The sequence below is a fragment of the Gorilla gorilla genome, chromosome 17 (assembly GCF_029281585.2).
Source record: "Gorilla gorilla gorilla isolate KB3781 chromosome 17, NHGRI_mGorGor1-v2.1_pri, whole genome shotgun sequence".
Lineage (NCBI taxonomy): Eukaryota > Metazoa > Chordata > Mammalia > Primates > Hominidae > Gorilla > Gorilla gorilla.
Window position 1 is genome coordinate 13,624,636 of NC_073241.2, and position 27,240 is coordinate 13,651,875.

Consider the following 27,240-nt stretch of genomic DNA (forward strand, 5'->3'; position numbering starts at 1 on the left):
TGATTCAATTCCTTTCGGTTACATTGAATTCCATTCCATTCCATTCTACTCGGATTGATTCCATTCCATTCCATTCCATTCCATTCCATTCCATTCCATTCCATTCCATTCCTTTCCATTCCAATCCATTCCATTCTACTAGGGTTGATTCCATTCTATTCCATTCCATTCCATTCCATTCCATTCCATTCCATTTCATTCCATTCCATTCCATTCCATTCCATTCCATTCCATTCCTTTCCATTCCATTCCATTCGATTCCATTCCATTCCATTCCATTCCATTCCATTCCATTCCGTTCTACTCGGGTTGATTCCATTCTATTCCATTCCATTCCGTTCGATTCCATTTGATTCCATTCGATTCCATTCCATTCCATTCCATTCCCTTCCATTCCATTCTATTCCATTGAATTCCATTCCATTCAATTCCATTCCATTCCATTCCGTTCTACTCTGATTGATTCCATTAAATTCCATTCCATTCCATTCCATTCCATTCAATTCCATTCCATTCCATTCCATTCCATTCCATTCCATTCCATTCCATTCCAATACATTCCATTCTACTCTGGTTGATTCCATTCCATTCCATTCCATTTCATTCCATTCGTCTCCATTCGATTCCATTCGATTCCATTCCATTCCATTCCATGCAATTCCATTCCATTCCATTCCATTCCATTCCATTCCATTCCATTCCATTCCATTCCATTCCATTCCATTCCATTCCTTTCTACTCGGGTTGATTCCATTCCATTCCATTCCATTCCATTCCATTCCATTCCATTCCATTCCACTCCATTACATTCGATTCCATTCGATTCCATTCCATTCCATTCCATTCCATTCCAATCCATTCCATTCTACTCGGGTTGATTCCATTCCATTCCATTCCATTCCATTCCATTCCATTCCATTCCATTCCATTCCATTCCATTCCATTCCATTCCATTCCATTCCGTTCCACTCGGGTTGATTCCATTCTATTCCATTTCATTCCATTCGATTCCATTCGATATCATTCGATTCCATTCCATCCCATTCCATTCCATTCCATTCCATTCCGTTCTACTCGGGTTGATTCCATTCCATTCCATTTCATGCCATTCCATTCCATTCCATTTCTTTCGATTCCATTCGTTTCCATTCCATTCCATTCCATTCCAATCCATTCCATTCTACTCGGGTTGATTCCATTCCATTCCATTCCATTCCATTCCATTCCATTCCATTCCATTCCATTCCATTCCATTCCATTCCACTCGATTCCATTCCATTCCTTTCCATTCCATTCCAATCCATTCCATTCTACTCGGGTGGATTCCATTCCATTCCATTCCATTCCATTCCATTCCATTCCATTCCATTCCATTCCATTCCATTCCATTCGATTCCATTCCATTCCATTCCATTCCATTCCATTCCATTCCATTCCATTCCGTTCTAGTCGTGTTGATTCCATTCTATTCCATTCCATTCCATTCCATTCCATTCCATTCCATTCCATTCCATTCCATTCTATTCCATTCCATTCTACTCCATTGAATTCCATTCCATTCCATTCAATTCCATTCCATTCCATTCCTTTCCATTCCATTTAGTTCTACTCGGGTTGATTCCATTCCATTCCATTCCATTCCATTCCATTCCATTCCATTCCATTCCATTCCATTCCATTACTTTCCATTCCATTCCATTCCAATCCATTCCATTCTACTCGGGTTGACTCCATTCCATTCCATTCCATTCCATTCCATTCCATTCCATTATATTCCATTCTATTCCATTCGATTCCGTTCGATTCCATTCCATTCCATTCCATTCCATTCCATTCCATTCCATTCCATTCCATTCCATTCCATTCCATTCGATTCCATTCCATTCCATTCCATTCCATTCCATTCCATTCCATTCCATTCCATTCCATTCCATTCCATTACATTACATTTACTCCATTCCGTTCTACTCGGGTTGATTCCATTGAGTTAGGTTCCGTCCCGTCCCGTCCCGTCCCGTCCCGTCCCGTGCCGTTTTACTCAGGTTGATTCCTTTCCATTCCGTTCCGCTCGTTTCCGTTACGTTCCATTCCATTCCACGCGGGTTGGTTCAATTCCATTCTATTCTATTCTATTCCTTTCCCTTCCATTCCATTCCATTCCATTCCATTCTACTCGGGTTGATTCCATGCCATTCAGTTCCGTTCCATTCCGTCCCATCCCCACCCGTCCCATCCCGTCCCGTCCCGTCCCATCCCGTTCCGTTCCACATGGGTTGATTCAATTCCTTTCGGTTACATTGAATTCCATTCCATTCCATTCTACTCGGATTGATTCCATTCCATTCTATTCCATTCCATTCCATTCCATTCCATTCCATTCCAATCCATTCCATTCTACTCGGGTTGATTCCATTCTATTCCATTCCATTCCATTCCATTCCATTCCATTCTATTCCATTCCATTCCATTCCATTTCATTCCATTCCATTCCATTCCATTCCATTCCATTCCATTCCATTCCATTCCATTCCATTCGATTCCATTCCATTCCATTATATTCCAATCCATTCCATTCCATTCCATTCCATTCCGTTCTCCTCGGGATGATTCCATTCTATTCCATTCCATTCCGTTCGATTCCATTTGATTCCATTCGATTCCATTCCATTCCATTCCATTCCCTTCCATTCCATTCTATTCCATTGAATTCCATTCCATTCCATTCCATTCCATTCCATTCCGTTCTACTCTGATTGATTCCATTAAATTCCATTCCATTCCATTCCATTCCATTCCATTCCATTCCATTCGATTCCATTCCATTCCATTCCATTCCATTCCATTCCAATACATTCCATTCTACTCTGGTTGATTCCATTCCATTCCATTCCATTCCATTCCATTCGTCTCCATTCGATTCCATTCGATTCCATTCCATTCCATTCCATGCAATTCCATTCCATTCCATTCCATTCCATTCCATTCCATTCCATTCCATTCCATTCCATTCCATTCCATTCCATTCCATTCCGTTCTACTCGGGTTGATTCCATTCCATTCCATTCTATTCCATTCTATTCCATTCCATTCCATTCCATTCCATTCCATTCCATTCCACTCCATTACATTCGATTCCATTCGATTCCATTCGATTCCATTCCATTCCATTCCAATCCATTCCATTCTACTCGGGTTGATTCCATTCCATTCCATTCCATTCCATTCCATTCCATTCCATTCCATTCCATTCCATTCCATTCCATTCCATTCCATTCCATTGCATTGCATTAGATTCCATTCCATTCCATTCCATTCCATTCCATTCCATTCCATTCCATTCCATTCCATTCCATTCCATTCCGTTCCACTCGGGTTGATTCCATTCTATTCCATTTCATTCCATTCGATTGCATTCGATATCATTCGATTCCATTCCATCCCATTCCATTCCATTCCATTCCATTCCGTTCTACTCGGGTTGATTCCATTCCATTCCATTTCATGCCATTCCATTCCATTCCATTTCTTTCTATTCCATTCGTTTCCATTCCATTCCATTCCATTCCAATCCATTCCATTCTACTCGGGTTGATTCCATTCCATTCCATTCCATTCCATTCCATTCCATTCCATTCCATTCCATTCCATTCCATTCCACTCGATTCCATTCCATTCCTTTCCATTCCATTCCAATCCATTCCATTCTACTCGGGTGGATTCCATTCCATTCCATTCCATTCCATTCCATTCCATTCCATTCCATTCCATTCCATTCCATTCCATTCCATTCCATTCCATTCCATTCCATTCCGTTCTAGTCGTGTTGATTCCATTCTATTCCATTCCATTCCATTCCATTCCATTCCATTCCATTCCATTCCATTCCATTCCATTCCATTCTATTCCATTCCATTCTACTCCATTGAATTCCATTCCATTCCATTCAATTCCATTCCATTCCATTCCTTTCCATTCCATTTAGTTCTACTCGGGTTGATTCCATTCCATTCCATTCCATTCCATTCCATTCCATTCCATTCCATTCCATTCCATTCCATTACTTTCCATTCCATTCCATTCCAATCCATTCCATTCTACTCGGGTTGACTCCATTCCATTCCATTCCATTCCATTACTTTCCATTCCATTCCATTCCAATCCATTCCATTCTACTCGGGTTGACTCCATTCCATTCCATTCCATTCCATTCCATTCCATTCCATTCCGTTCTAGTCGTGTTGATTCCATTCCATTCCATTCCATTCCATTCCATTCCATTCCATTCTATTCCATTCCATTCTACTCCATTGAATTCCATTCCATTCCATTCAATTCCATTCCATTCCATTCCTTTCCATTCCATTTAGTTCTACTCGGGTTGATTCCATTCCATTCCATTCCATTCCATTCCATTCCATTCCATTCCATTCCATTCCATTCCATTGCATTCCATTCCATTCCATTCCATTCCATTCCATTACATTACATTTACTCCATTCCGTTCTACTCGGGTTGATTCCATTGAGTTAGGTTCCGTCCCGTCCCGTCCCGTCCCGTCCCGTCCCGTGCCGTTTTACTCAGGTTGATTCGTTTCCATTCCGTTCCGCTCGTTTCCGTTACGTTCCATTCCATTCCACGCGGGTTGGTTCAATTCCTTTCTATTCTATTCTATTCCTTTCCCTTCCATTCCATTCCATTCCATTCCATTCTACTCGGGTTGATTCCATGCCATTCAGTTCCGTTCCATTCCGTCCCATCCCGACCCGTCCCATCCCGTCCCGTCCCGTCCCATCCCGTTCCGTTCCACATGGGTTGATTCAATTGCTTTCGGTTACATTGAATTCCATTCCATTCCATTCTACTCGGATTGATTCCATTCCATTCCATTCCATTCCATTCCATTCCATTCCATTCCAATCCATTCCATTCTACTCGGGTTGATTCCATTCTATTCCATTCCATTCCATTCCATTCCATTCTATTCCATTCCATTCCATGCCATTTCATTCCATTCCATTCCATTCCATTCCATTCCATTCCATTCCATTCCATTCCATTCGATTCCATTCCATTCCATTCCATTCCATTCCATTCCATTCCATTCCATTCCATTCCGTTCTACTCGGGATGATTCCATTCTATTCCATTCCATTCCGTTCGATTCCATTTGATTCCATTCGATTCCATTCCATTCCATTCCATTCCCTTCCATTCCATTCTTTTCCATTGAATTCCATTCCATTCCATTCCATTCCATTCCATTCCATTCCGTTCTACTCTGATTGATTCCATTCCATTCCATTCCATTCCATTCCATTCCATTCCATTCCATTCCATTCCATTCCATTCCATTCCATTCCAATACATTCCATTCTACTCTGGTTGATTCCATTCCATTCCATTCCATTCCATTCCATTCGTCTCCATTCGATTCCATTGCATTCCATTCCATTCTATTCCATTGAATTCCATTGAATTCCATTCCATTCCATTCCATTCTATTCCATTCCATTCCATTCCATTCCATTCCATTCCGTTCTACTCGGGTTGATTCCACTCCATTCCATTCCATTCCATTCCATTCCATTCCATTCCATTCCATTCCATTCCACTCGGGTTGATCATTCCATTCCATTCCATTCCATTCCATTCCATTCCATTCCATTCCACTCGGGCTCATTCCATTCCATTCCATTCCATTCCATTCCATTCCATTCCATTCCATTCCATTCCATTCCACTCGGGCTCATTCCATTCCATTCCATTCCATTCCATTCCATTCCATTCCATTCCATTCCATTCCATTCCGTTCTACTCGGGTTGATTTCCATTCCATTCCATTCCATTCCATTCCATTCCATTCCTTTCCATTCCTTTCCATTCCAATCCATTCCATTCTACTCGGGTTGATTCCATTCTATTCCATTCCATTCCATTCCATTCCATTCCATTACATTCCATTCCATTTCATTCCATTCCATTCCATTCTACTCGGGTTGATTCCATGCCATTCCGTTCCGTTCCATTCCGTCCCATCCCGACCCGTCCCATCCCGTCCCGTCCCGTCCCATCCCGTTCCGTTCCACATGGGTTGATTCAATTCCTTTCGGTTACATTGAATTCCATTCCATTCCATTCTACTCGGATTGATTCCATTCCATTCCATTCCACTCCATTCCATTCCATTCCATTCCATTCCATTCCATTCCATTCCATTCCATTCCACTCGGGTTGATCATTCCATTCCATTCCATTCCATTCCATTCCATTCCATTCCATTCCACTCGGGCTCATTCCATTCCATTCCATTCCATTCCATTCCATTCCATTCCATTCCATTCCATTCCATTCCACTCGGGCTCATTCCATTCCATTCCATTCCATTCCATTCCATTCCATTCCATTCCATTCCATTCCATTCCATTCCATTCCATTCCATTCCATTCCATTCCGTTCTACTCGGGTTGATTTCCATTCCATTCCATTCCATTCCATTCCATTCCATTCCATTCCTTTCCATTCCTTTCCATTCCAATCCATTCCATTCTACTCGGATTGATTCCATTCCATTCCATTCCATTCCATTCCATTCCATTCGATTCCATTCCATTCCATTCCTTTCCATTCCAATCCATTCCATTCTTCTCGGGTTGATTCCATTCTATTCCATTCCATTCCATTCCGTTCCATTCCATTCCATTCCATTCCATTCCATTCCATTCCATTCCATTCCATTCCATTCCGTTCTACTCGTGTTGATTCCATTCCATTCCATTCCATTCCATTCCACTCCATTCCATTCGATTCCATTTGATTCCATTCCATTCCATTCCATTCCATTCCATTCCGTTCTACTCGGGTTGATTTCCATTCCATTCCATTCCATTCCATTCCATTCCATTCCATTCGATTCCATTCCATTCCATTCCATTCCATTCCATTCCATTCCATTCCGTTCTAGTCGGGTTGATTCCATTCTATTCCATTCCATTCCATTCCATTCCATTCCATTCCATTCCATTCCATTCCTTTCCATTCCTTTCCATTCTATTCCTTTCCATTCTACTCCATTGAATTCCATTCCATTCCATTCAATTCCATTCCATTCCATTCCTTTCCATTCCATTTAGTTCTACTCGGGTTGATTCCATTCCATTCCATTCCATTCCATTCCATTACTTTCCATTCCATTCCATTCCAATCCATTCCATTCTACTCGGGATGACTCCATTCCATTCCATTCCATTCCATTCCATTCCATTCCATTCCATTATATTTCTTTCTATTCCATTCCATTCCATTCGATTCCATTCCATTCCATTCCATTCCATTCCATTCCATTCCATTCCATTCCATTCCATTCCATTCCATTCCATTCCATTCCTTTCCATTTACTCCATTCCGTTCTACTCGGGTTGATTCCATTGAGTTTGGTTCCGTTCCGTTCCGTCCCGTCTCGTCCCGTCCGGCCCCGTCCCGTGCCGTTTTACTCGGGTTGATTCCTTTCCATTCCGTTCCGCTCGTTTCCGTTTCGTTCCATTTCGTTCCACGCGGGTTGGTTCAATTCCATTCTATTCTATTCTATTCCTTTCCATTCCATTCCATTCTACTCGGGTTGATTCCATGCCGTTCCATTCCGTTCCATTCCGTCCCATCCCGACCCGTCCCATCCCGTCCCGTCCCGTCCCATCCCGTTCCGTTCCACATGGGTTGATTCAGTTCCTTTCGGTTACATTGAATTCCATTCCATTCCATTCTACTCGGATTGATTCCATTCCATTCCATTCCATACCATTCCATTCCATTCCATTCCATTCCATTCCATTCCATTCCAATCCATTCCATTCTACTCGGGTTGATTCCATTCCATTCCATTCCATTCCATTCCATTCCATTCCATTCCATTCCATTCCATTCAGTTTCATTCCATTCCATTCCATTCCATTCCATTCCATTCCATTCCATTCGATTCCATTCCATTCCATTCCATTCCATTCCATTCCGTTCTACTCGGGTTGATTCCATTCTATTCCATTCCATTCCGTTCGATTCCATTCGATTCCATTCGATTCCATTCCATTCCATTCCATTCCCTTCCATTCCATTCTATTCCATTGAATTCCATTCCATTCCATTCCATTCCATTCCATTCCATTCCATTCCATTCCGTTCTACTCTGATTGACTCCATTCCATTCCATTCCATTCCATTTCATTCCACTCGGGTTGATCATTCCATTCCATTCCATTCCTTTCCATTCCATTCCATTCCATTCAATTCCATTCCATTCCATTCTACTCGGGCTCATTCCATTCCATTCCATTCCATTCCACTCCATTCCATTCCATTCCATTCCATTCCACTCCATTCCATTCCATTCCATTCCATTCCATTCCTTTCCATTTATTCCATTCCGTTCTACTCGGGTTGATTCCATTGAGTTTGGTTCCGTTCCGTTCCGTCCCGTCCCGTCCCGTCCCGTTCCGTTTTACTCGGGTTGATTCCTTTGCATTCCGTTCCGCTCGTTTCCATTCCGTTCCATTCCGTTCCACGCGGGTTGGTTCAATTCCATTCTATTCTATTCTATTCCTTTCCATTCCATTCCATTCTACTCGGGTTGATTCCATGCCGTTCCATTCCGTTACATTCCGTCCCATCCCGACCCGTCCCATCCCGTCCCGTCCCGTCCCATCCCGTTCCGTTCCACATGGGTTGATTCAATTCCTTTCGGTTACATTGAATTCCATTCCATTCCATTCTACTCGGATTGATTCCATTCCATTCCATTCCATTCCATTCCATTCCATTCCATTCCATTCCATTCCATTCCAATCCATTCCATTCTACTCGGGTTGATTCCATTCCATTCCATTCCATTCCATTCCATTCCATTCCATTCCATTCCATCCCATTCAGTCTCATTCCATTCCATTCCATTCCATTCCATTCCATTCCATTACATTCGATTCCATTCCATTCCATTCCATTCCATTCCATTCCATTCCGTTCTACTCGGGTTGATTCCATTCTATTCCATTCCATTCCGTTCGATTCCATTCGATTCCATTCGATTCCATTCCATTCCATTCCATTCCCTTCCATTCCATTCTATTCCATTGAATTCCATTCCATTCCATTCCATTCCATTCCATTCCATTCCATTCCGTTCTACTCTGATTGACTCCATTCCATTCCATTCCATTCCATTCCATTCCATTCCATTCCATTCCATTCGATTCCATTCCATTCCATTCCATTCCATTCCATTCCATTCCATTCCATTCCAATACATTCCATTCTACTCTGGTTGATTCCATTCCATTCCATTCCATTCCATTCCATTCGTCTCCATTCGATTCCATTCGATTCCATTCCATTCTATTCCATTGAATTCCATTCCATTCCATTCCATTCCATTCCATTCCATTCCATTCCATTCCATTCCATTCTATTCCATTCCATTCCATTCCATTCCGTTCTACTCGGGTTGATTCCATTCCATTCCATTCCATTCCATTCCACTCCATTCCATTCGATTCCATTCGATTCCATTCCATTCCATTCCATTCCATTCCATTCCGTTCTACTCGGGTTGATTCCATTCTATTCCATTCCATTCCGTTCGATTCCATTCGATTCCATTCGATTCCATTCCATTCCATTCCATTCCCTTCCATTCCATTCTATTCCATTGAATTCCATTCCATTCCATTCCATTCCATTCCATTCCATTCCATTCCATTCCGTTCTACTCTGATTGACTCCATTCCATTCCATTCCATTCCATTCCATTCCATTCCATTCCATTCCATTCCATTCGATTCCATTCCATTCCATTCCATTCCATTCCATTCCATTCCAATACATTCCATTCTACTCTGGTTGATTCCATTCCATTCCATTCCATTCCATTCCATTCGTCTCCATTCGATTCCATTCGATTCCATTCCATTCTATTCCATTGAATTCCATTCCATTCCATTCCATTCCATTTCTTTCTATTCCATTCCATTCCATTCCATTCCGTTCTACTCGGGTTGATTCCATTCCATTCCATTCCATTCCATTCCACTCCATTCCATTCGATTCCATTCGATTCCATTCCATTCCATTCCATTCCATTCCAATCCATTCCATTCTACTCGGGTTGATTCCATTCCATTCCATTCCATTCCATTCCATTCCATTCCATTCCATTCCATTCCATTCGATTCCATTCGATTCCATTCCATTCGATTCCATTCGATATCATTCGATTCCATTCCATCCCATTCCATTCCATTCCATTCCATTCCGTTCTACTCGGGTTGATTCCATTCCATTCCGTTTCATTCCATTCCATCCCATTCCATTCCATTCCATTCCATTCCGTTCTAATCCGTTTGATTCCACTCCATTCCATTTCATTCCATTCCATTCCATTCCATTCCATTCCTTTCCATTCCAACCCATTCCGTTCTACTCGGGTTGATTCCATTCCATTCCATTCCATTCCATTTCATTCCAAACCATTCCATTCTACTCGGGTTCATCATTCCATTCCATTCCATTCCATTCCTTTCCACTCGGGTTCTTTCCATTCCATTCCATTCCATTCCATTCCATTCCATTCCATTCCATTCCATTCCGTTCTACTCAGGTTGATTTCCATTCCATTCCATTCCATTCCATTCCATTCCATTCCATTCCATTCCATTCCATTCCATTCCATTCCATTCCATTCCATTCTATTCCATTCCGTTCTACTCGGCTTGAATCCATTGAGTTCCGTTCCGTTCCGTTCCGTCCCGACACGTCCCGTCCCGTCCCGTCCCGTCCCGTCCCATCCCGTCCCGTCCCGTCCCGTGCCGTTGTACTCGGGTTGATTCCATTCCACTCCGTTCCGTTCATTTCCGTTCCGTTCCATTCAGTTCCACGCGGGTTGATTCAATTCCATTCTATTCTATTCCATTCCATTCCATTCCATTCCATTCCATTCCATTCCATTCCATTCCATTCTACTCGGGTTGATTCCATGCCGTTCCGTTCCGTTCCATTGCCTCCCATCCCGACGCGTCCCGTCCCGTCCCGTCCCGTCAAATTACGTTCCGTTCTGATCGGGTTGATTCCGTTCCATTCCGTTCCGTTCCTTTCCGTTCCGTTCCATTCCGTTACACGCGGGTTGATTCAATTCCATTCTATTACTTTGAATTCCATTCCATTCCATTCCATTCCATTCTACTCGGATTGATTGCATTCCATTCCATTCCATTCCAGTCCATTCCAATCCATTCCATTCTACTCGGGTTGATTCCATTCCATTCCATTCCATTCCATTCCATTCCATTCCATTCCATTCCATTCCATTCCATTCCACTCCGGCTCATTCCATTCCATTCCATTCCATTCCATTCCATTCCATTCCATTCCATTCCGTTCTACTCGGGTTGATTTCCATTCCATTCCATTCCATTCCATTCCAATCCATTCCATTCCATTCCATTCCATTCCATTCCATTCCATTCCATTCCATTCCATTCCATTCCATTCCATTCCATTCCATTCCATTCCATTCCTTTCCATTTACTCCATTCCGTTCTACTCGGGTTGATTCCATTGAGTTTGGTTCCGTTCCGTTCCGTCCCGTCCCGTCCCGTCCCGTCCCGTCCCGTGCCGTTTTACTCGGGTTGATTCCTTTCCATTCCGTTCCGCTCGTTTCCGTTGCGTTCCATTCCGTTCCACGCGGGTTGGTTCAATTCTATTCTATTCTATTCTATTCCTTTCCATTCCATTCCATTCCATTCCATTCCATTCTACTCGGGTTGATTCCATGCCATTCCGTTCCGTTCCATTCCGTCCCATCCCGACCCGTCCCATCACGTCCCATCCCGTCCCATCCCGTTCCGTTCCACATGGGTTGATTCAATTCCTTTCGGTTACATTGAATTCCATTCCATTCCATTCTACTCGGATTGATTCCATTCCATTCCATTCCATTCCATTCCATTCCATTCCTTTCCATTCCAATCCATTCCATTCTACTCGGGTTGATTCCATTCTATTCCATTCCATTCCATTCCTTTCCATTCCATTCCATTCGATTCCATTCCATTCCATTCCATTCCATTCCATTCCATTCCGTTCTACTCGGGTTGATTCCATTCTATTCCATTCCATTCCGTACGATTCCATTTGATTCCATTCGATTCCATTCCATTTCATTCCATTCCCTTACATTCCATTCTATTCCATTGAATTACATTCCATTCCATTCCATTCCATTCCATTCCGTTCTACTCTGATTGATTCCATTAAATTCCATTCCATTCCATTCCATTCCATTCCATTCCATTCGATTCCATTCCATTCCATTCCATTCCATTCCATTCCAATACATTCCATTCTACTCTGGTTGATTCCATTCCATTCCATTCCATTCCATTCCATTCGTCTCCATTCGATTCCATTCGATTCCATTCCATTCCATTCCATGCAATTCCATTCCATTCCATTCCATTCCATTCCATTCCATTCCATTGCATTCCATTCCATTCCATTCCATTCCGTTCTACTCGGTTTGATTCCATTCCATTCCATTCCATTCCATTCCATTCCATTCCATTCCATTCCATTCCACTCCATTACATTCGATTCCATTCGATTCCATTCCATTCCATTCCATTCCATTCCAATCCATTCCATTCTACTCGGGTTGATTCCATTCCATTCCATTCCATTCCATTCCATTCCATTCCATTCCATTCCATTCCATTCCATTCCATTGCATTGCATTAGATTCCATTCCATTCCATTCCATTCCATTCCATTCCATTCCATTCCATTCCATTCCATTCCATTCCGTTCCACTCGGGTTGATTCCATTCTATTCCATTTCATTCCATTCGATTGCATTCGATATCATTCGATTCCATTCCATCCCATTCCATTCCATTCCATTCCATTCCGTTCTACTCGGGTTGATTCCATTCCATTCCATTTCATGCCATTCCATTCCATTCCATTTCTTTCGATTCCATTCGTTTCCATTCCATTCCATTCCATTCCAATCCATTCCATTCTACTCGGGTTGATTCCATTCCATTCCATTCCATTCCATTCCATTCCATTCCATTCCATTCCATTCCACTCGATTCCATTCCATTCCTTTCCATTCCATTCCAATCCATTCCATTCTACTCGGGTGGATTCCATTCCATTCCATTCCATTCCATTCCATTCCATTCCATTCCATTCCATTCCATTCCATTCCATTCCATTCCATTCGATTCCATTCCATTCCATTCCATTCCATTCCATTCCATTCCATTCCGTTCTAGTGGTGTTGATTCCATTCTATTCCATTCCATTCCATTCCATTCCATTCCATTCCATTCCATTCCATTCCATTCCATTCTATTCCATTCCATTCTACTCCATTGAATTCCATTCCATTCCATTCAATTCCATTCCATTCCATTCCTTTCCATTCCATTTAGTTCTACTCGGGTTGATTCCATTCCATTCCATTCCATTCCATTCCATTCCATTCCATTCCATTCCATTCCATTCCATTCCATTCCATTCCATTCCATTCCATTCCATTCCATTCCATTGCATTCCATTCCATTCCATTCCATTCCATTCCATTACATTACATTACATTTACTCCATTCCGTTCTACTCGGGTTGATTCCATTGAGTTAGGTTCCGTCCCGTCCCGTCCCGTCCCGTCCCGTCCCGTGCCGTTTTACTCAGGTTGATTCCTTTCCATTCCGTTCCGCTCGTTTCCGTTACGTTCCATTCCATTCCACGCGGGTTGGTTCAATTCCATTCTATTCTATTCTATTCCTTTCCCTTCCATTCCATTCCATTCCATTCCATTCTACTCGGGTTGATTCCATGCCATTCAGTTCCGTTCCATTCCGTCCCATCCCGACCCGTCCCATCCCGTCCCGTCCCGTCCCATCCCGTTCCGTTCCACATGGGTTGATTCAATTCCTTTCGGTTACATTGAATTCCATTCCATTCCATTCTACTCGGATTGATTCCATTCCATTCCATTCCATTCCATTCCATTCCATTCCATTCCATTCCATTCCATTCCATTCCAATCCATTCCATTCTACTCGGGTTGATTCCATTCTATTCCATTCCATTCCATTCCATTCCATTCTATTCCATTCCATTCCATTCCATTTCATTCCATTCCATTCCATTCCATTCCATTCCATTCCATTCCATTCCATTCGATTCCATTCCATTCCATTCCAATCCATTCCATTCTACTCGGGTTGATTCCATTCTATTCCATTCCATTCCATTCCATTCCATTCTATTCCATTCCATTCCATTCCATTTCATTCCATTCCATTCCATTCCATTCCATTCCATTCCATTCCAATCCATTCCATTCGATTCCATTCCATTCCATTCCATTCCATTCCATTCCATTCCATTCCATTCCGTTCTACTCGGGATGATTCCATTCTATTCCATTCCATTCCGTTCGATTCCATTTGGTTCCATTCGATTCCATTCCATTCCATTCCATTCCCTTCCATTCCATTCTTTTCCATTGAATTCCATTCCATTCCATTCCATTCCATTCCATTCCGTTCTACTCTGATTGATTCCATTCCATTCCATTCCATTCCATTCCATTCCATTCCATTCCATTCCATTCCATTCCATTCCAATACATTCCATTCTACTCTGGTTGATTCCATTCCATTCCATTCCATTCCATTCCATTCGTCTCCATTCGATTCCATTCCATTCCATTCCATTCTATTCCATTGAATTCCATTGAATTCCATTCCATTCCATTCCATTCTATTCCATTCCATTCCATTCCATTCCATTCCATTCCGTTCTACTCGGGTTGATTCCACTCCATTCCATTCCATTCCATTCCATTCCATTCCATTCCATTCCATTCCATTCCACTCGGGTTGATCATTCCATTCCATTCCATTCCATTCCATTCCATTCCATTCCATTCCACTCGGGCTCATTCCATTCCATTCCATTCCATTCCATTCCATTCCATTCCATTCCATTCCATTCCATTCCACTCGGGCTCATTCCATTCCATTCCATTCCATTCCATTCCATTCCATTCCATTCCATTCCATTCCATTCCATTCCATTCCGTTCTACTCGGGTTGATTTCCATTCCATTCCATTCCATTCCATTCCATTGCATTCCTTTCCATTCCTTTCCATTCCAATCCATTCCATTCTACTCGGGTTGATTCCATTCTATTCCATTCCATTCCATTCCATTCCATTCCATTCCATTCCATTCCATTCCATTCCATTTCATTCCATTCCATTCCATTCTACTCGGGTTGATTCCATGCCACTCCGTTCCGTTCCATTCCGTCCCATCCCGACCCGTCCAATCCCGTCCCGTCCCGTCCCATCCCGTTCCGTTCCACATGGGTTGATTCAATTCCTTTCGGTTACATTGAATTCCATTAAATTCCATTCTACTCGGATTGATTCCATTCCATTCCATTCCATTCCATTCCATTCCATTCAATTCCATTCCATTCCATTCCATTCCATTCCTTTCCATTCCAATCCATTCCATTCTACTCGGGTTGATTCCATTCTATTCCATTCCATTCCATTCCGTTCCATTCCATTCCATTCCATTCCATTCCATTCCATTCCATTCCATTCCATTCCATTCCGTTCTACTCGTGTTGATTCCATTCTATTCTATTCCATTCCATTCCATTCCATTCCATTCCATTCCATTCCATTCCATTTCATTCCATTCCATTCCATTCTACTCGGGTTGATTCCATGCCATTCCGTTCCGTTCCATTCCGTCCCATCCCGACCCGTCCCATCCCGTCCCGTCCCGTCCCATCCCGTTCCGTTCCACATGGGTTGATTCAATTCCTTTCGGTTACATTGAATTCCATTCCATTCCATTCTACTCGGATTGATTCCATTCCATTCCATTCCATTCCATTCCATTCCATTCAATTCCATTCCATTCCATTCCATTCCATTCCTTTCCATTCCAATCCATTCCATTCTACTCGGGTTGATTCCATTCTATTCCATTCCATTCCATTCCGTTCCATTCCATTCCATTCCATTCCATTCCATTCCATTCCATTCCATTCCATTCCATTCCGTTCTACTCGTGTTGATTCCATTCCATTCCATTCCATTCCATTCCACTCCATTCCATTCGATTCCATTTGATTCCATTCCATTCCATTCCATTCCATTCCATTCCGTTCTACTCGGGTTGATTTCCATTCTATTCCATTTCATTCCATTCCATTCCATTCCATTCGATTCCATTCCATTCCATTCCATTCCATTCCATTCCATTCCGTTCTAGTCGGGTTGATTCCATTCTATTCCATTCCATTCCATTCCATTCCATTCCATTCCATGCCATTCCATTCCATTCCATTCCTTTCCATTCTATTCCATTCCATTCTACTCCATTGAATTCCATTCCATTCCATTCAATTCCATTCCATTCCATTCCTTTCCATTCCATTTAGTTCTACTCGGGTTGATTCCATTCCCTTCCATTCCATTCCATTCCATTACTTTCCATTCCATTCCATTCCAATCCATTCCATTCTACTCGGGTTGACTCCATTCCATTCCATTCCATTCCATTCCATTCCATTCCATTCCATTCCATTATATTCCATTCTATTCCATTCCATTCCATTCCATTCCATTCCATTCCATTCCATTCCATTCCATTCCATTCCATTCCATTCCATTCCTTTCCATTTACTCCATTCCGTTCTACTCGGGTTGATTCCATTGAGTTTGGTTCCGTTCCGTTCCGTCCCGTCTCGTCCCGTCCCGCCCCGTCCCGTGCCGTTTTACTCGGGTTGATTCCTTTCCATTCCGTTCCGCTCGTTTCCGTTTCGTTCCATTCCGTTCCACGCGGGTTGGTTCAATTCCATTCTATTCTATTCTATTCCTTTCCATTCCATTCCATTCTACTCGGGTTGATTCCATGCCGTTCCATTCCGTTCCATTCCGTCCCATCCCGACCCGTCCCATCCCGTCCCGTCCCGTCCCATCCCGTTCCGTTCCACATGGGTTGATTCAGTTCCTTTCGGTTACATTGAATTCCATTCCACTCCATTCTACTCGGATTGATTCCATTCCATTCCATTCCATACCATTCCATTCCATTCCATTCCATTCCATTCCATTCCATTCCATTCCAATCCATTCCATTCTACTCGGGTTGATTCCATTCCATTCCATTCCATTCCATTCCATTCCATTCCATTCCATTCAGTTTCATTCCATTCCATTCCATTCCATTCCATTCGATTCCATTCCATTCCATTCCATTCCATTCCATTCCGTTCTACTCGGGTTGATTCCATTCTATTCCATTCCATTCCGTTCGATTCCATTCGATTCCATTCGATTCCATTCCATTCCATTCCATTCCCTTCCATTCCATTCTATTCCATTGAATTCCATTCCATTCCATTCCATTCCATTCCATTCCATTCCATTCCATTCCATTCCATTCCATTCCATTCCATTCCATTCCGTTCTACTCTGATTGACTCCATTCCATTCCATTCCATTCCATTCCATTCCATTCCATTCCATTCCATTCCATTCGATTCCATTCCATTCCATTCCATTCCATTCCATTCCATTCCATTCCATTCCAATACATTCCATTCTACTCTGGTTGATTCCATTCCATTCCATTCCATTCCATTCCATTCGTCTCCATTCGATTCCATTCGATTCCATTCCATTCTATTCCATTGAATTCCATTCCATTCCATTCCATTCCATTCCATTCCATTCCATTCCATTCTATTCCATTCCATTCCATTCCATTCCGTTCTACTCGGGTTGATTCCATTCCATTCCATTCCATTCCATTCCACTCCATTCCATTCGATTCCATTCGATTCCATTCCATTCCATTCCATTCCATTCCAATCCATTCCATTCTACTCGGGTTGATTCCATTCCATTCCATTCCATTCCATTCCATTCCATTCCATTCCATTCCATTCCATTCCATTCGATTCCATTCCATTCGATTCCATTCGATATCATTCGATTCCATTCCATCCCATTCCATTCCATTCCATTCCATTCCGTTCTACTCGGGTTGATTCCATTCCATTCCGTTTCATTCCATTCCATTCCATTCCATTCCATTCCATTCCATTCCATTCCGTTCTAATCGGTTTGATTCCACTCCATTCCATTCCATTCCATTCCATTCCATTCCATTCCATTCCTTTCCATTCCAACCCATTCCGTTCTACTCGGGTTGATTCCATTCCATTCCATTCCATTCCATTTCATTCCAAACCATTCCATTCTACTCGGGTTCATCATTCCATTCCATTCCATTCCATTCCATTCCATTCCACTCGGGTTCTTTCCATTCCATTCCATTCCATTCCATTCCATTCCATTCCATTCCATTCCATTCCGTTCTACTCAGGTTGATTTCCATTCCATTCCATTCCATTCCATTCCATTCCATTCCATTCCATTCCATTCCATTCCATTCCATTCCATTCCATTCCATTCCATTCCATTCCATTCCATTCCATTCCATTCCATTCTATTCCATTCCGTTCTACTCGGCTTGAATCCATTGAGTTCCGTTCCGTTCCGTTCCGTCCCGACATGTCCCGTCCCGTCCCGTCCCGTCCCGTCCCATCCCGTCCCGTCCCGTCCCGTGCCGTTGTACTCGGGTTGATTCCATTCCACTCCGTTCCGTTCATTTCCGTTCCGTTCCATTCAGTTCCACGCGGGTTGATTCAATTCCATTCTATTCTATTCCATTCCATTCCATTCCATTCCATTCCATTCCATTCCATTCCATTCTACTCGGGTTGATTCCATGCCGTTCCGTTCCGTTCCATTGCGTCCCATCCCGACGCGTCCCGTCCCGTCCCGTCCCGTCAAATTACGTTCCGTTCTGATCGGGTTGATTCCGTTCCGTTCCATTCCGTTCCTTTCCTTTCCGTTCCGTTCCATTCCGTTACACGCGGGTTGATTCAATTCCATTCTATTACATTGAATTCCATTCCATTCCATTCCATTCCATTCTACTCGGATTGATTGCAATCCATTCCATTCCATTCCAGTCCATTCCAATCCATTCCATTCTACTCGGGTTGATTCCATTCCATTCCACTCCATTCCATTCCATTCCATTCCATTCCATTCCATTCCATTCCATTCCACTCGGGCTCATTCCATTCCATTCCATTCCATTCCATTCCATTCCATTCCATTCCGTTCTACTCGGGTTGATTTCCATTCCATTCCATTCCATTCCATTCCAATCCATTCCATTCCATTCCATTCCATTCCATTCCATTCCATTCCATTCCATTCCATTCCATTCCATTCCGTTCCATTCCATTCTTTCCATTTATTCCATTCCGTTCTACTCGGGTTGATTCCATTGGGTTTGGATACGTTCCGTTCCGTCCCATTCCGTCCCGTCCCGTCCCGTTCCGTTTTACTCGGGTTGATTCCTTTGCACTCCGTTCCGCTCGTTTCCATTCCGTTCCATTCCGTTCCACGCGGGTTGGTTCAATTCCATTCTATTCTATTCTATTCCTTTCCATTCCATTCCATTCTACTCGGGTTGATTCCATGCCGTTCCATTCCGTTCCATTCCGTCCCATCCCGACCCGTCCCAACCCGTCCCGTCCCGTCCCATCCCGTCCCGTTCCAAATGGGTTGATTCAATTCCTTTCGGTTACATTGAATTCCATTCCATTCCATTCTACTCGGATTGATTCCATTCCATTCCATTCCATTCCATTCCATTCCATTCCATTCCATTCCATTCCATTCCATTCCTTTCCATTCCAATCCATTCCATTCTACTCGGGTTGATTCCATTCCATTCCATTCCATTCCATTCCATTCCATTCCATTCCATTCCATTCCATTCCATTCCATTCCATTCCATTCAGTTTCATTCCATTCCATTCCATTCCATTCCATTCCATTCCTTTCCATTCCATTCCATTCCATTCCATTCCATTCTATTCCATTACATTCTACTACATTGAATTCCATTCCATTCCATTCAATTCCATTCCATTCCATTCCTTTCCATTCCATTTAGTTCTACTCGGGTTGATTCCATTCCATTCCATTCCATTCCATTCCATTCCATTCCATTGCATTCCATTCCATTCCATTCCATTACTTTCCATTCCATTCCATTCCAATCCATTCCATTCTACTCGGGTTGACTCCATTCCATTCCATTCCATTCCATTCCATTCCATTCCATTATGTTCCATACTATTCCATTCGATTCCGTTCGATTCCATTCCATTCCATTCCATTCCATTCCATTCCATTCCATTCCATTCCATTCCATTCCATTCCATTCCACTCGATTCCATTCCATTCCATTCGATTCCATTCCATTCCATTCCATTCCATTCCATTCCATTCCATTCCATTCCATTCCATTCCAATCCATTCCATTCTACTCGGGTTGATTCCATTCCATTCCATTCCATTCCATTCCATTCCATTCCATTCCATTCCATTCCATTCCATTCCATTCCATTCCATTCCTTTCTATTCCATTCCATTCCATTCCATTCCATTCCATTCCATTCCATTCCATTCCGTTCTACTCGGGTTGATTCCACTCCATTCCATTCCATTCCATTCCATTCCATTCCATTCCATTCCTTTCCATTCCAACCCATTCCGTTCTACTCGGGTTGATTCCATTCCATTCCATTCCATTCCATTCCATTCCATTCCATTCCATTCCATTCCACTCCATTCCATTCCATTTCAATCCAAACCGTTCCATTCTACTCGGGTTCATCATTCCATTCCATTCCATTCCATTCCATTCCACTCGGGTTCATTCCATTCCATTCCATTCAATTCCATTCCATTCCATTCCATTCCATTCCATTCCGTTCTACTCAGGTTGATTTCCATTCCATTCCATTCCATTCCATTCCATTCCATTCCATTCCATTCCATTCCATTCCATTCCATTCCATTCCATTCTATTCCTTTCCGTTCTATTCGGCTTGAATCCATTGTGTTCCGTTCTGTTCCATTCCGTCCCAACACGTCCCGTCCCGTCCCGTCCCGTCCCGTCCCTTCCCGTCCCGTCCCGTGCCGTTGTACTCGGGTTGATTCCGTTCCACTCCGTTCCGTTCCTTTCCGTTCCGTTCCATTCAGTTCCACGCGGGTTGATTCAATTCCATTCTATTCTATTCCATTCCATTCCATTCCATTCCATTCCATTCCATTCCATTCCATTTTACTCGGGTTGATTCCATGCCGTTCCGATGCGTTCCATTCTGTCCCATCCCGACACGTCCCGTCCCGTCCCGTCCCATTCCGTTCCGTTCTGATCGGGTTGATTCCGTTCCATTCCGTTCCGTTCCTTTCCTTTCCATTCTATTCCGTTACACGCGGGTTGATTCAATTCCATTCTATTACATTGAATTCCATTCCATTCCATTCCATTCCATTCTACTCGGATTGATTGCATTCCATTCCATTCCATTCCAGTCCATTCCAATCCATTCCATTCTACTCGGGTTGATTCCATTCCATTCCATTCCATTCCATTCCATTCCATTCCATTCCATTCCATTCCATTCCATTCCATTCCTTTCTATTCCATTCCATTCCATTCCATTCCATTCCATTCCATTCCATTCCATTCCATTCCATTCCATTCCATTCCGTTCTACTCGGGTTGATTCCACTCCATTCCATTCCATTCCATTCCATTCCATTCCATTCCATTCCATTCCATTCCATTCCATTCCTTTCCATTCCAACCTATTCCGTTCTACTCGGGTTGATTCCATTCCATTCCATTCCATTCCATTCCATTCCATTCCATTCCACTCCATTCCATTCCATTTCATTCCAAACCGTTCCATTCTACTTGGGTTCATCATTCCATTCCATTCCATTCCATTCCATTCCATTCCACTCGGGTTCATTCCATTCCATTCCATTCCATTCCATTCCATTCCATTCCATTCCGTTCTACTCAGGTTGATTTCCATTCCATTCCATTCCATTCCATTCCATTCCATTCCATTCCACTCCATTCCATTCCATTCCACTCCATTCCATTCCATTCCACTCCATTCCATTCCATTCCATTCTATTCCTTTCCGTTCTGCTCGGCTTGAATCCATTGAGTTCCGTTCTGTTCCGTTCCGTCCCAACACGTCCCGTCCCGTCCCGTCCCGTCCCGTCCCTTCCCGTCCCGTCCCGTGCCGTTGTACTCGGGTTGATTCCGTTCCACTCCGTTCCGTTCCTTTCCGTTCCGTTCCATTCAGTTCCACGCGGGTTGATTCAATTCCATTCTATTCTATTCCATTCCATTCCATTCCATTCCATTCCATTCCATTCCATTCCATTCCATTTTACTCGGGTTGATTCCATGCCGTTCCGTTGCGTTCCATTATGTCCCATCCCGACGCGTCCCGTCCCGTCCCGTCCCGTCCCATTCCGTTCCGTTCTGATCGGGTTGATTCCGTTCCATTCCGTTCCGTTCCTTTCCGTTCCATTCCATTCCGATACACGCGGGTTGATTCAATTCCATTCTATTACATTGAATTCCATTCCATTCCATTCCATTCCATTCTACTCGGATTGATTGCATTCCATTCCATTCCATTCCAGTCCATTCCAATCCATTCCATTCTACTCGGGTTGATTCCATTCCATTCCATTCCATTCCATTCCATTCCATTCCATTCCATTCCATTCCATTGCGTTCCATTCGATTCGATTCCATTCCATTCCATTCCATTCCATTCCAATCCATTCCATTCTACTTGGGTTGATTCCATTCCATTCCATTCCATTCGATTCCATTCGATTCCATTCCATTCCATTCCATTCCATTCCATTCTGTTCTACTCGGGTTGATTCCACTCCATTCCATTCCATTCCATTCCATTCTATTCCATTCCATTCCATTCGATTCCATTCTATTCCATTCGATTCCATTCCCTTCCATTTCATTTTATTCCATTCCATTCCATTCCATTCTATTCCATTGAATTCCATTCCATTCCATTCCATTCCTTTCCGTTCCATTCCATTCCATTCCATTCCTTTCCATTCCAATCCATTCCATTCTACTCGGGTTGATTCCATTCCATTCCATTCCATTCCATTCCATTCGATTCCATTCCATTCCATTCCATTCCATTCCATTCCGTTCTACTCGGGTTGATTCCATTCTATTCCATTCCATTCCGTTCGATTCCATTCGATTCCATTTGATTCCATTCCATTCCATTCCATTCCCTTCCATTCCATTCTATTCCATTGAATTCCATTCCATTCCATTGCATTCCATTCCATTCCATTCCATTCCATTCCGTTCTACTCTGATTGACTCCATTCCATTCCATTCCATTCCATTCCATTCCATTCCATTCCATTCGATTCCATTCCATTCGATTCCATTCCATTCCATTCCATTCCATTCCATTCCATTCCATTCCATTCCAATACATTCCATTCTACTCTGGTTGATTCCATTCCATTCCATTCCATTCCATTCCATTCGTCTCCATTCGATTCCATTCGATTCCATTCCATTCTATTCCATGGAATTCCATTCCATTCCATTCCATTCCATTCCATTCCATTCCATTCCATTCCATTCCATTCCATTCCATTCCGTTCTACTCGGGTTGATTTCATTCCATTCCATTCCATTCCATTCCATTCCATTCCATTCCATTCCACTCCATTCCATTCGATTCCATTCGATTCCATTCCATTCCATTCCATTCCATTCCAATCCATTCCATTCTACTCGGGTTGATTCCATTCCATTCCATTCCATTCCATTCCATTCCATTCCATTCCATTCCATTGCATTCCATTCGATTCCATTCGATTCCATTCCATTCGATTCCATTCGAGATCATTCGATTCCATTCCATCCCATTCCATTCCATTCCATTCCATTCCGTTTTACTCGGGTTGATTCCATTCCATGCCATTTCATTCCATTCCATTCCATTCCATTCCATTCGATTCCATTCGATTCCATTCCATTCCATTCCATTCCAATCCATTCCATTCTACTCGGGTTGATTCCATTCCATTCCATTCCATTCCATTCCATTCCATTCCATTCCATTCCACTCGATTCCATTCCATTCTTTCCATTCCATTCCAATCCATTCCATTCTACTCGGGTGGATTCCATTCCATTCCCTTCCATTCCATTCCATTCCATTCCATTCCATTCCATTCCATTCCATTCCATTCCGTTCTAGTCGGGTTGATTCCATTCTATTCCATTCCATTCCATTCCATTCCATTCCATTCCATTCCATTCTATTCCACTCCATTCTACTCCATTGAATTCCATTCCATTCCATTGAATTCCATTCCATTCCATTCTATTCCATTCCATTCCTTTCCTTTCCATTCCATTTAGTTCTACTCGGGTTGATTCCATTCCATTCCATTCCATTCCATTCCATTCCATTCCATTCCATTCCATTCCATTCCATTCCATTCCATTCCATTCCATTCCATTGCATTCCATTCGATTCCATTCCATTCCATTCCATTCCATTCCATTCCATTCCATTCCATTCCATTCCATTCCATTCCATTCCATTCCGTTCCACTCGGGTTGATTCCATTCTATTCCATTCCATTCCATTCGATTCCATTCGATATCCTTCGATTCCATTCCATCCCATTCCATTCCATTCCATTCCATTCCGTTCTTCTTGGGTTGATTCCATTCCATTCCATTTCATTCCGTTCTTCTTGGGTTGATTCCATTCCATTCCATTTCATTCCATTCCATTCCATTCCATTTCTTTCGATTCCATTCGATTCCATTCCATTCCATTCCATTCCAATCAATTGCATTCTACTCAGGTTGATTCCATTCCATTCCATTCCATTCCATTCCATTCCATTCCATTCCATTCCATTCGATTCCACTCGATTCCATTCCATTCCTTTCCATTCCATTCCAATCCATTCCATTCTATTCGGGTGGATTCCATTCCATTCCATTCCATTCCATTCCATTCCATTCCATTCCATTCCATTCCATTCCATTCCATTCCATTCGATTCCATTCCATTCCTTTCCATTCCATTCCCTTCCATTCCATTCCATTCCATTCCATTCCATTCCGTTCTAGTCGGGTTGATTCCATTCCATTCCATTGCATTCCATTCCATTCCATTCCATTCCATTCCATTCCATTCCATTCCATTCCATTCCATTCCATTCCATTCCATTCTATTCCATTCCATTCTACTCCATTGAATTCCATTCCATTCCATTCCATTCCTTTCCATTCCATTCCATTCCATTCCATTCCATTCCATTCCGTTCTACTCGGGTTGATTCCACTCCATTCCATTCCATTCCATTCCATTCCATTCCATTCCATTCCATTCCATTCCATTCCATTCCTTTCCATTCCAACCCATTCCGTTCTACTCGGGTTGATTCCATTCCATTCCATTCCATTCCATTCCATTCCATTCCATTCCATTCCACTCCATTCCATTCCATTTCATTCCAAACCGTTCCATTCTACTTGGGTTCATCATTCCATTCCATTCCATTCCATTCCATTCCATTCCACTCGGGTTCATTCCATTCCATTCCATTCCATTCCATTCCATTCCATTCCATTCCGTTCTACTCAGGTTGATTTCCATTCCATTCCATTCCATTCCATTCCATTCCATTCCATTCCATTCCACTCCATTCCATTCCATTCCACTCCATTCCATTCCATTCCACTCCATTCCATTCCATTCCATTCTATTCCTTTCCGTTCTGCTCGGCTTGAATCCATTGAGTTCCGTTCTGTTCCGTTCCGTCCCAACACGTCCCGTCCCGTCCCGTCCCGTCCCGTCCCTTCCCGTCCCGTCCCGTGCCGTTGTACTCGGGTTGATTCCGTTCCACTCCGTTCCGTTCCTTTCCGTTCCGTTCCATTCAGTTCCACGCGGTTGATTCAATTCCATTCTATTCTATTCCATTCCATTCCATTCCATTCCATTCCATTCCATTCCATTCCATTCCATTTTACTCGGGTTGATTCCATGCCGTTCCGTTGCGTTCCATTCTGTCCCATCCCGACGCGTCCCGTCCCGTCCCGTCCCGTCCCATTCCGTTCCGTTCTGATCGGGTTGATTCCGTTCCATTCCGTTCCGTTCCTTTCCGTTCCATTCCATTCCGATACACGCGGGTTGATTCAATTCCATTCTATTACATTGAATTCCATTCCATTCCATTCCATTCCATTCTACTCGGATTGATTGCATTCCATTCCATTCCATTCCAGTCCATTCCAATCCATTCCATTCTACTCGGGTTGATTCCATTCCATTCCATTCCATTCCATTCCATTCCATTCCATTCCATTCCATTCCATTGCGTTCCATTCGATTCGATTCCATTCCATTCCATTCCATTCCATTCCAATCCATTCCATTCTACTTGGGTTGATTCCATTCCATTCCATTCCATTCGATTCCATTCGATTCCATTCCATTCCATTCCATTCCATTCCATTCTGTTCTACTCGGGTTGATTCCACTCCATTCCATTCCATTCCATTCCATTCTATTCCATTCCATTCCATTCGATTCCATTCTATTCCATTCGATTCCATTCCCTTCCATTTCATTTTATTCCATTCCATTCCATTCCATTCTATTCCATTGAATTCCATTCCATTCCATTCCATTCCTTTCCGTTCCATTCCATTCCATTCCATTCCTTTCCATTCCAATCCATTCCATTCTACTCGGGTTGATTCCATTCCATTCCATTCCATTCCATTCCATTCGATTCCATTCCATTCCATTCCATTCCATTCCATTCCATTCCGTTCTACTCGGGTTGATTCCATTCTATTCCATTCCATTCCGTTCGATTCCATTCGATTCCATTTGATTCCATTCCATTCCATTCCATTCCCTTCCATTCCATTCTATTCCATTGAATTCCATTCCATTCCATTGCATTCCATTCCATTCCATTCCATTCCATTCCGTTCTACTCTGATTGACTCCATTCCATTCCATTCCATTCCATTCCATTCCATTCCATTCCATTCGATTCCATTCCATTCGATTCCATTCCATTCCATTCCATTCCATTCCATTCCATTCCATTCCATTCCAATACATTCCATTCTACTCTGGTTGATTCCATTCCATTCCATTCCATTCC